The following is a 10481-nucleotide window of genomic DNA, read 5'->3' as shown; positions in this document are numbered from 1 at the left end:
CCCCCCCCCCTCCTCCTGTCTGTCCCTTCAATCAGTGCTAGAGAAACAGAGAGGGGACTGACAGTCATCGCTTTCAGCAGGGAGAAGATTGCGAACTGAGAGATTAGCGGTTTGTGATCACTCAGTATAATGGCTCCTACACACAACACTTGGCTTCCAGGGACTGCGCAACTCAAGTATGGATGGATTGGATGACCAGTGAAATGTCTTCAAGAAAAAAAAGTTCTTTGCCTTGACTTATTTTTTTTTTTTTTTAACTACCTGCTGTCAGCAGCTTCATGAGGGCGGGTGGGCGTCTTTAGACGTCCTATCCCGTCCCGCTCGTACCCGCCAGCACAGCAGCTCTGCGGCCGGAGATCAAACGGAGCTCAGTACTCGAGCTCCGTTTGATCTCCTCTCCTGAATGTAGGCAGTGATGTGTATTACATCACTTCCTGTATTCAGTGTCACTCTCCGTGTCAGGTCTCTGCTTCATCAGCTTCTCTGGGGGTCCCTAGGTGACATTAGGGGTCTTAGAGACCCCTGATGTCTCCATAAAGAGGACCTGTCACTGCAAATTGGCTATCACATAGGGAGCTTGTTTGCTCCCTATGTGATAGCAATAAAGTTCAGTGGGAAAAAAAAAAAAAAAGGTTTAAAAAAATCACATATCAAAAGCAATAAAAAAAATAATTAAAGTCCCCCACTCAAACATGTGTCAAGCCCGCCTATGTGTGAAAACGCAGATTACATCCATTGCGCCGCACATGTTACATATCGCCACGAACGTCGGAATGAGAGCAATAATTCTAGGGTCATCAATCACTTATAACACTAAACTGATGAGCGGTAAAAGCTTTTAAAGCGTCGGCTATGGTCAATTTTGAGTATGGTAGTTTTTTGCGATTTAACGGGTGCGCGCAATTTTAAAGCTTGACATGTTTGGTGTCTATTTACCGGACGTGACCCCGTCTTTTATATTTTACCAAAAAATTGGGTAATAATAAGTGTTTTATAACATAACGTAGGGAGAACAGGTTTTTTTTTCAAAAATGTCTGTACTTTTTTTATTATACAGTAGAAAAAAAAATCCATAGTGGTGATTAAATACCACCAAAAGAAAGCTCTCCTCTGTCCCCAAAAAATTGTAAAAAATTAATTTCAGTACAGCGTTGCATGACAAAATAAATGTCAGTCAAAGTACTGCAGCGCTGAACACTGAAAAATGGCCTGGTCAGGAAGGGGGGTATAAACACCCAGGTCAGCAAGTGGTTAAAGATGTAACTCAAGTAGTGAAGTGCTCCAGTAGCATCACCTTGCTATTTGCCCATTCACAAAATACCTTTTATTTGTCACATTATGTTTCTGTTTTTTGGGAAGTACAGATGATATCCCATTCCCACTCTCGCCTCCTCCACCAGTCACAGAACATCTTGCAATCTTTGAGAAAAAGGCACTTTGTGAATGGGCAAGTATCACAGAGTGCTAAGCAGCAGAGATGGCAGAGTTATGGCCATATCCAAGCAGTGACCCTGGATAAAGAGAGTTATAATCCAAAGAGCCAGAATATATTAGGAAATGGTAAAAGAGAACCTGCCCATGGCAAAGTCAAAGCTTTCATACAATGTTGAATGCTGCCACTTGACAACTTCTAGAAGCAGAGATAGCTCCATACAGGCAAGACACTAACGGGGGCTGATGTTTGCAAACTGTGCTAGAGGACATTTTCTTTTGCCCATAGCATACAGCCCGTTTAATTTTTAGGCCTGGATTATAGAAATGACAGTTGGAATTTGATTGGTCGCTATGGGCACATTTTTCATACTACAAACTAGAAGTCCCATCACTGGAGCCATTTTTTAAAATGTATTTTATTTTTTATCCGATTAATCGAACTTAATAATCGGCTAACTAATCGATTTTGAAAATAATCGTTAGCTGCAGCTCTACATGCAAGCTTCTAGGTGTAATGATGGTTTCCTCGATCACTGGGAATTCTATTGGCAAGAACTCTGAATTGAATTCCTGAGTCTGCTTATCTGCGGTGTCCATTATGAATTGTTCCCATAGTGCCGGTTGGGATTTTTTTTTTTTATATAAAGTATTATGAAAACATATTATGAGATATTCAACCATATTTCAAGATATGCCAGTCCTGTAATATCTTACACAACTCACTAACATGTATGTGCTTATGCAGAAATCTCCCACTAGGCAATATTTTTTAAGAATATCAGCAGATCTTCTGCTGCAGCCTAAAAACCTACTGAGGCAGTAAAGTAATAATATGAAAAAATATCCACTAAAATCCTCTCAGTGCATACTACAGACTTTCTGATTTTTAAAAAGTGAACCCATTTTGTGGAATTAAAGGGTCGGTCCCATCGGATAAATATTCCTACTAATGGAACGCTGGACAAACTAGTCAATTCTGTGACAATATGGAGTCTTTCAATCACCATTCAACCACATAGTTTCCTGGTTTCCAGCGATGACAAAAAAATAAAAAATGGTATGGGAACTGACCAGAACCACGTTCAAATCATTGCCAACCTGAATTTTAGCATTTTGTCACTTGACAGCAGGAAACGTTTGTGGTTCCATGTGACCTCATCTGGTTGGATCCTTTCAATAAAAATATTGGTTTTAGCAAGAACCAAGGTTATGGTATACAAGGTCTGAGGAGTGAGGGGGTTCTGGATATATGCTAGAGAAAATACATTTGAACAATAAAGTGCTATGCCGCCGTTCGGAAGAACCACACCAGAAATTAGTTAGGTAATATGTCCGTAAGCGTTGAAAAAACCCCCCAAAAAAACCCAAGGCCACAAACATCACTTAGTCTATATTAATTTGCATAACTCTGTACTGATTTTGTTGATGTTTAAAACTGTATTGAGCTGTTTATCAAAAATACCCATATTTAAAAATGAATGTTTCTAGGCAGAGAACGTAAAATACAGAAAATCCATCAATCAACGCCAATCTGAACACAAAGTGAGTGCACGATGGCTGACCCGGGGTTAGCGAACAGTCCTTATATTGACATCTGGCAAATATTTCACATTTGCAATTTCTGCCCCCTCATCCTTCCTTTTCTTCCTGCTTTCATGACATCCCAAATACTAATAAAAAGGTAAACATGCATGCAAGTAATAAAACCTTATGTTATTGTCCATTTGGTAAAACTGTTCTGCCTCCATGAAAGTAATGACTTTGTGCAAAAGTATTCTCTGATCTCAGCCTTGACCGCCCCCATACTATAAATCCAAAACATAATAGTCTAAGAAAATACCAAGAACCAAACTTTAGAAAAAAAGCTCATAAATAATAATGATATACTGCCCTAATAAGAGGTGATGAAAGCAGAAAGATGCAAGCTCTTAAACAGCATGGATGGCACCAGATGCTTGACATAGCAACGGCCATTCTACCAATGGTATGCCATGGCCTTAAAAACAGATGGAACCCTCATTATCCCAAAATGACTTTTTCTTATAGGTCATTTTAATTTAATCTGGATCAAATGCCTTGGCATTATTTTAACAAGACTGATGCATGATGATTAATCAAATGATCAACTGGGAGCCTACTTTTCCCCATGTCCGCCCAAACCATTCCTTACCAAGCAACCACTGAAAATGACATCTCGCTCACCTACTGTACTGAGCGTTTAGCCAGATTTTAGATTGATAGTCCTTCGCTTTTGTCTGCAAGCTGGAAATTCACACCCTTACTTTTTAACCACCTGTCGACTGGCCACTATATGCATGTGGCCGATCCGCTGCCCCATTTTCCTGGGAGGATGTACCTGTATGTCCTCCTGTGAACACCTGTGTGCGCGCGGCCGCTGCTCTCTGTCATTAGACAGCGGAGAGCCGCGGCTTTAGATACAAAACCGATCGGACTGGATGTGTCCTGTTATCACAGCAATCACATGGCAATATTTACATTGCCAAGGCCTCCCCTTCCTCTTACATTAGAGGCAGAGAAGGGTTGCAACAACTAATCGATTATGAGAATAGTTGGCAACTATTCTCATTATCAGAGAGGTAGAGTTTTTTTTAATGCAACCAATCGATTAGTTGCCCGTTAATTTCTTCAACTAATCGATTATGGAAATAATCGTTACCTGCAGCCCTACGGGAGGAGAGTAAAGTGAGTAATGAATAGATGGGTCATCCATGTATTACTTACTAGCAAAAACAAGCTGCAGTAGCAGCAAAAAAAAAAAAAAAAGTTTCAAATAATGTTAAGTCTTTTAACCCCTCCTCTCCTGCTTATGTTAGATCCCTTATCTTGCACATCTATACATTAGCCCCTTTATCTGCATCCTCCCACTGTATGTAAACTGTACATTATCCCCTTTACACCCTCCTCCGCCTATGACCTGTACATTTATTGTACCTTGTGCAGTATTACCGAGCTCCCCTCGGGATAGAGGGGGAGTTTTAACCCCCTCAATCACGGCATGTTTCCTCATTTCCAAAAAATGGTGGCAAAAAAAAAAAAAAAATCTGATCATCTTGGAGTGTCTAATTCCAAAAAAGGGTCATGTCAGGGGTTTTCATACTATCCTGACAATTCTATTTGCCATGATTTATAAATGAAAGTAAGAGAAACAGACTTTTTTCAACGTTTTTTTACTTTATATAGTAAAAAAATCAATTGGGGTTTAATAAGGAGTTGCGCTAATATTGCGCAACATAAAAATTTTCAACTACCACCATTTTATTCTATAGGGTCTTGGCATTCAGAAAATATATAATGTTGGGGGGTTTTACGTCATTTTCAGGCCTAAAATGTGGAATATAACATGGGTGCAAAAATTGAAAAAAGGGCCTCAGTCATGAAGGGGTTAAATACCACCAAAAGAAAGCTGTAGTTGTCCCCAAAAATGATATGAAATTAATTTTTTTACAGTGTTGCGTGATTGAGGAATTCTCAATTCAGTCCTGAAAACTGTCCTAGTAATAAAGGGGGTGTAACATGCCAGTTTTGAATAAAAAAATAAAGCAACACAAGACAGCATTTAGTAAGTTTCTAATACTAATCCATAAACGCAGCAGCTGTGCTAAAGTCAGAATGCTCACTTACCTTCATGTGAGTTTTGTAGAACACCCAACAGAAGCAGCACAGGATTATTAGGCGAGGAGCAAGGGGTGGTATACTTCCAGAAGCCTATACTGTGCAACTGCCTCTCTCTCAGTTAACCGCACCACCAATTACCGTATTTTGCGCTCCATAAGGTGCACCGGAGCATAGGAGGCAGCTGCAGTTAGTGACAGCTGAGACAGGTGGCGCTGTGATCAAAGCGTCACCTGTCTCAGTGACCACACAGAGCAGACGAAGAATGGACGTTCTTCGTCTGCTCTACGGGCTCTATGGTGAGCTCCTATGCCGTGGTCACGGGTCCCCCAGAGGAATGGTGGTCACGGGTCCCCCAGAGCAATAGGGGACCCCCGAAAACCACAGCGTGGGGGGGCTCCGGACATGATCGCCGCCACTGCTCGATTTAATACAAGTGATCTGATTAGATCACTTGTATTAAACGAGCGGCAACCCCACGCTGTACATTTAGCTCTGCTTGTCCGGAGAAGAGCTGAATGTCAATAAAAACTACTTGACGGCGCCCGAAACTGCATGTCCCGGGCGATAGGGATTCGCTCCATAAAGCGTACATACATTTTTGCCCCCCCCTTTAGGGGGAAAAAAGTGCGTCTTATGGAGCAAAAAATACGGTACATTCCATTTCAAGGCAGGTTTAAACCAATAATCTCTTTTAATATTAGGTTTCTATAGTTGGAGATATACCAGCAGGCGAGTTCCAGGATCTCCGGATTAGAGAAAATTGTGCAGTACAGCAATACCTGGATGAAAAATGGAACTATTCTGGAAGTAGGCTGCATTTCCTGTCAATCTCAGTGTGTAATTTTTAAATTGCATTGCGTTGTAACGTTAATATAAAGCACTGTTTATTGTATATATAAATGAGTGTAGCTATGTAAAAAAAGTAAAATACAGGATAGACTACATATATGGCTGTCATATGCAGTCATTTTATTTATATCACTAGCTACACTATATCATTCATCTCTTTTGACAGGATGCTAACAGAATCAATAAATAAATAAAAACTGTGCTTTTGATCTGTTAAGATTTTAGATATAGAGCTGATTTTATATGTCAAGTTTTTAGAATAGCAAAGACTGGTTGTTAAAGCCTATGTCATATACTGCCGCTTACTGATCCTTTCATGTGGTAGCTACATTAGTTTTCTTTCTAAAAGGTGCCCATACACTGCACGATTCTTGTACGAGAATCGCGGGAAATCCCGCGATCGTACGAGAATCGTGCAGTGTATGGAAGGCATGCGACCGTTTCTACTGTACGGTCGCACGTCTTCCATCGAACCAGCATGTTTGAAAACCCGCCGGGAATCGTACGATTCTCGGCGAGTTGATGGCCTGCTGGTTCGACAACTGCCGCACACTGCCCGTTTGCAGTCAGCGTAAGCCCGCCCCTCATTACAGTCATCGCAAGCCCGCCCCTCAGGGGGCGTGGCTTGCGATGATCGAGAGTGCGATCTGCCCGTCCAAGATGGGCAGATCGTACGTTTTTTTAATCCCTTTACAACCATCGCAAGACTAAGGTCTTGCGATGGTTGTACAGTGTATGGCCACCTTTAGGCTTTATTTTCACCTGGTGATCAGGCCGGTAATTCTGTTATTTTCCAACTTGCTTTAACAGACCAAACTATCCATCAAAATCGGCAGTTGGAAGGTAGGGACACTAAACTCAGTAAGAGGGTCCCTCCTCTCCCAGTCCCAGCTGAAGAATGTGCTGCCTGGCGGCGCCTGCTGTGTCGGTAGCGGCCCCGCCAGGCAGACAAGTTACACACAGAGGCGCCTCTCTATCCCACACAGCCGCTCATACATGAAGAGCAGCGGAGGATGGAGCGGCGCTATCTGGAGGGGGGGGCATGAGGAAGCTTTTGGGCCCCCCCCAACAGGCGGAACGCCAGGGCCCGGTCGCAATTGCGACCGTTGCGACCCTGGTAGTTCCGCCAGTGCTCAGGAGTTAAACCTTAAAGATACATTCAAGTACCTCAACTATTACCAAAAATGTATCTTATTTGTGTATCACTCGGCTGTAGATCCTCAAATCATCTCTGAATTGGTGCTGACATAGTCCTTCCTTCTGGAGGGGGGCTACTTTTGTTCCCCATGGCCCCTGTATGGAATGCACATACAATACACCACACCTAAAATGTGCAGATGTAACTGAGGCCTTATAGTATACAGAACATATCAGGGTTGTTGTAGATGTCAGCAGAATGACACTTCAGAATCTGTATACAGTATGTGGAAAATATAATAAATGGCTTGCAAGAAAAAAAATGCTGAATTCCTTTATCATTGCTTTGTCTTGAGTTAAATGTTACTGTCCCTAATCCCCGGCTGTGTTTGAAGCATTGCAGCAATAGATAAATGATAAAACATTACTGGATATGAGGATGTTTAGTAAGTTGCTTAGATATGTTTAATATTCTGCACTTTGGCTCTAGAGGTGCCAAATGTCAGCTCATCACACTGTAACTAAAGCTGATACTAACCATATTCAGTTGTATTTACTAGGGATGCCCCGAAATTTCGTACGAAAATGGTACTATGGGCAACATGCAGATAGTACCATAATGGCCGAAAATGCAGCCAAAAATGCAGTGCATCCCCGGGCGCCGGTCTGTGCCCCCTCCAATCCACGCGGCTCTCTCCTGCCTGTGTCATCAGAGGAAGTGGGGATCCGAAGGGACACAGAGGATCCAGCTACTGGCACCGAGCGGGGAGAAGAGAAGTGAGTCACGATGGAGAGTGAGATACAAGCAATCACTCTGTTTAGACCCCTGATATTTCCCTAAAGTACCTAACAGTAAAACTAAATAGATAAAAAGAAAATAATTACAAAATAATTAAAAACATTTTTAAAAGGTTGGGAAAAAAAATTTGGTTTTGGCCTGACAACAATTTCTATTTTCGGTTTCGGTCTAAAATTTTCATTTTGGTGCATCCCTAGTATTTACGATTTGCTGGATGTTTACTTTAAATTTAACCTGCACTTTCCCGATGCAGGTACAAGCGACAGGTTTACTTTAAAACCAGCCCTTGCTTGCCATTCGCTCCTCCACTCCGAGCCGCTATCACAGCACTGGCTAGTCAAAGTGCCAAATCCTCCCTTTATTTACTGAAATGAACATTCAATTTCGAAAGTGAACAGACTTTAGTCACTTAGTAGAAGTTGTGACGGCACCGCCCCTAGTCCAATCACAGGACACTTTGTATTAATTTGTTAAAGATACTAGCAGGGTTATTCACTAAAGGGTGAAGAGTTTGGAGAAGACAGGAGAAGTGAACAATCTAGGACAACATAGTTGATTTGGAAAAATTCTCCAATTCAGCTCACTTTCCAGTTCAGCTATGTTGTCCTAGATTGTTCACTTCTCGTGCCTCCTCCAAACTCTTCACCCTTCTCTGAATAGCCCTGTAGGTGTTCTATGAATGGCCATTGTGCCGAGAGAGTGACCCTCTGTGTTTTCTGTAGGGATGCACAGTTACCGGTTTTTTGGTATTGAATACAAGTACCGATATTTTTTTTCCCGGTACTCACCAATACCGAATACTAGGGATGTCCCGATACCGGTACTAGCTTCGGTATGGGGACCGATACAGGGCATTTTGACAAGTACGCGTCAAAATGCCCCGATACAAAGCGCCGAAGCTTGCGCTATGATTCTTTTTTTTTCCGGCACCTCTGGGCCAGCTAAATTAGGACCCCACCTGGAGCTCCTCCCACCGGACCAGCGCTGACCCGTCGCTGCTCTCCCGAGTCCCGCACAGTGAGTGAGGTCGAGGGGAGGCTATTAAGTAGAGGATAATCGTAAATCTATGGTCTCCAATGTATTAGCAGTGTGTACTCTATATAAAATACATATAGAGTACACACAGCAGTACACCACACGGCAATCGTGCACAAAACTGTGTGGATGGCCGGGCGGTCACAGAAACGCACACTACCGCCGATCACGCTGGCAGTGCCATTATTGTCTAATGGCACCCCAGTCGCACAAGGCAGATTGCGCAGTTTCCCGCTGCAATAACGCCCATGCAATCGCACATAATCGCGATTGAAAACATTCACAGATTACCACGCAGATGTAACCCCATTGAAATCAATGAGGCCGCGAGGCAACCGCACACGGCCTCGCCCAAGTCTGCACCCGCCCCAAACGGTAATTAAGTAATTTGGAAAACTGGAATTACCCGCACAAATCTGGTCCAGACACCACCCCCCCTCCCGCTATACTTACCTTTCAGAGAACGGGCCTTCCCATCCGCCAGTATGGGTGTACTATCTGTGCCTGTGCCATTGTAATCTGAATTTCGCTCTCAAAATTCAAGCACTCGTTGGTCAGCCCAGTCATCTGACTATATTTCATTAAAAAAATGGGTAGTTTGTTGTGTTTTGGGGCCTTTAATAAATTTGTCACTAAATTCTGGGGATTAATAAGGAGTTGCGCTAATATTGCGCAACATAAAAATTTTCAACTACCACCATTTTATTCTATAGGGTCTTGGCATTCAGAAAATATATAATGTTGGGGGGTTTTACGTCATTTTCAGGCCTAAAATGTGGAATATAACATGGGTGCAAAAAAATGAAAAAAGGGCCTCAGTCATGAAGGGGTTAAAACATTTCCACACCCCTGCAATTATCCCCTGGTAATATGAATGGGTTAAATGATCCGTAGTACATAATATGTAGTTGTACTACGGATCATTTAACCCATTCATGTTAGCAGTGCAGAATTGTATATCTATTGCTGCAGTGCATTCTATAGTACATGTACAGTACACATTCCCAATTCACTGCAGTAATAGATTTACAATGATCCCCTACTAACATGAATGGGTTAAATGATCCGTAGTACAACTACATGTTATGTACTATTATGTACTATGAATCATGCTTTAACCTATTCATGCTAGCAGGGGATAATTGTAACTCTATTACTGCAGTGTACTGGACGTATGTGCTGTATATGTACTATGGATCACGATTTAACCTATTCATGTTAGCAGGGCAGAATTGTGAGGAGCTCCCACAAGCTGAGCACCAAGACGCGATGCAGCGATCCTGCAGCGCCAACTACAAGAGGCACTTTGTGAGGCAACAGGGAACGGAGTGAAACTGTGAGTGAGGGAAGCTGGGACTGGGCTGGCTGTAAATCTATTACTATAGTGTACTGGACGTGTGTAATGTATATGTAGTACATATATACAGCACACACCTCCACTACAGCAATAGATTTACAATTCTCCCCTGCTAACATGAATAGGTTAAATCATGATCCATAGTAAATAACATGTAGTTGTACTATGGATAATTTAAAGTCACCTGTCCCTTTAAGAAAAAATATCGGTAATTGGTATCGGCAAGTACATGAG

The 10481-nt window shown here is 42.2% G+C and overlaps 1 protein-coding gene across 1 annotated transcript in view; it reads right to left on the bottom strand.

The window, feature by feature from the left end:
- The window catches only part of TMEM167A (transmembrane protein 167A), a 32269-nt gene that overhangs the window by 20849 nt on the left and 939 nt on the right, over nt 1-10481 (bottom strand). The window lies entirely within an intron of this gene.

Source organism: Nanorana parkeri, unplaced genomic scaffold (genome assembly GCF_000935625.1).
Source record: "Nanorana parkeri isolate BGI_ZX_2015 unplaced genomic scaffold, ASM93562v1 scaffold775, whole genome shotgun sequence".
Classification (NCBI taxonomy): Eukaryota; Metazoa; Chordata; class Amphibia; order Anura; family Dicroglossidae; genus Nanorana; species Nanorana parkeri.
Note: the sequence above shows the minus strand (reverse complement) of the source record. Positions and strands in the feature narration are given on the sequence as shown.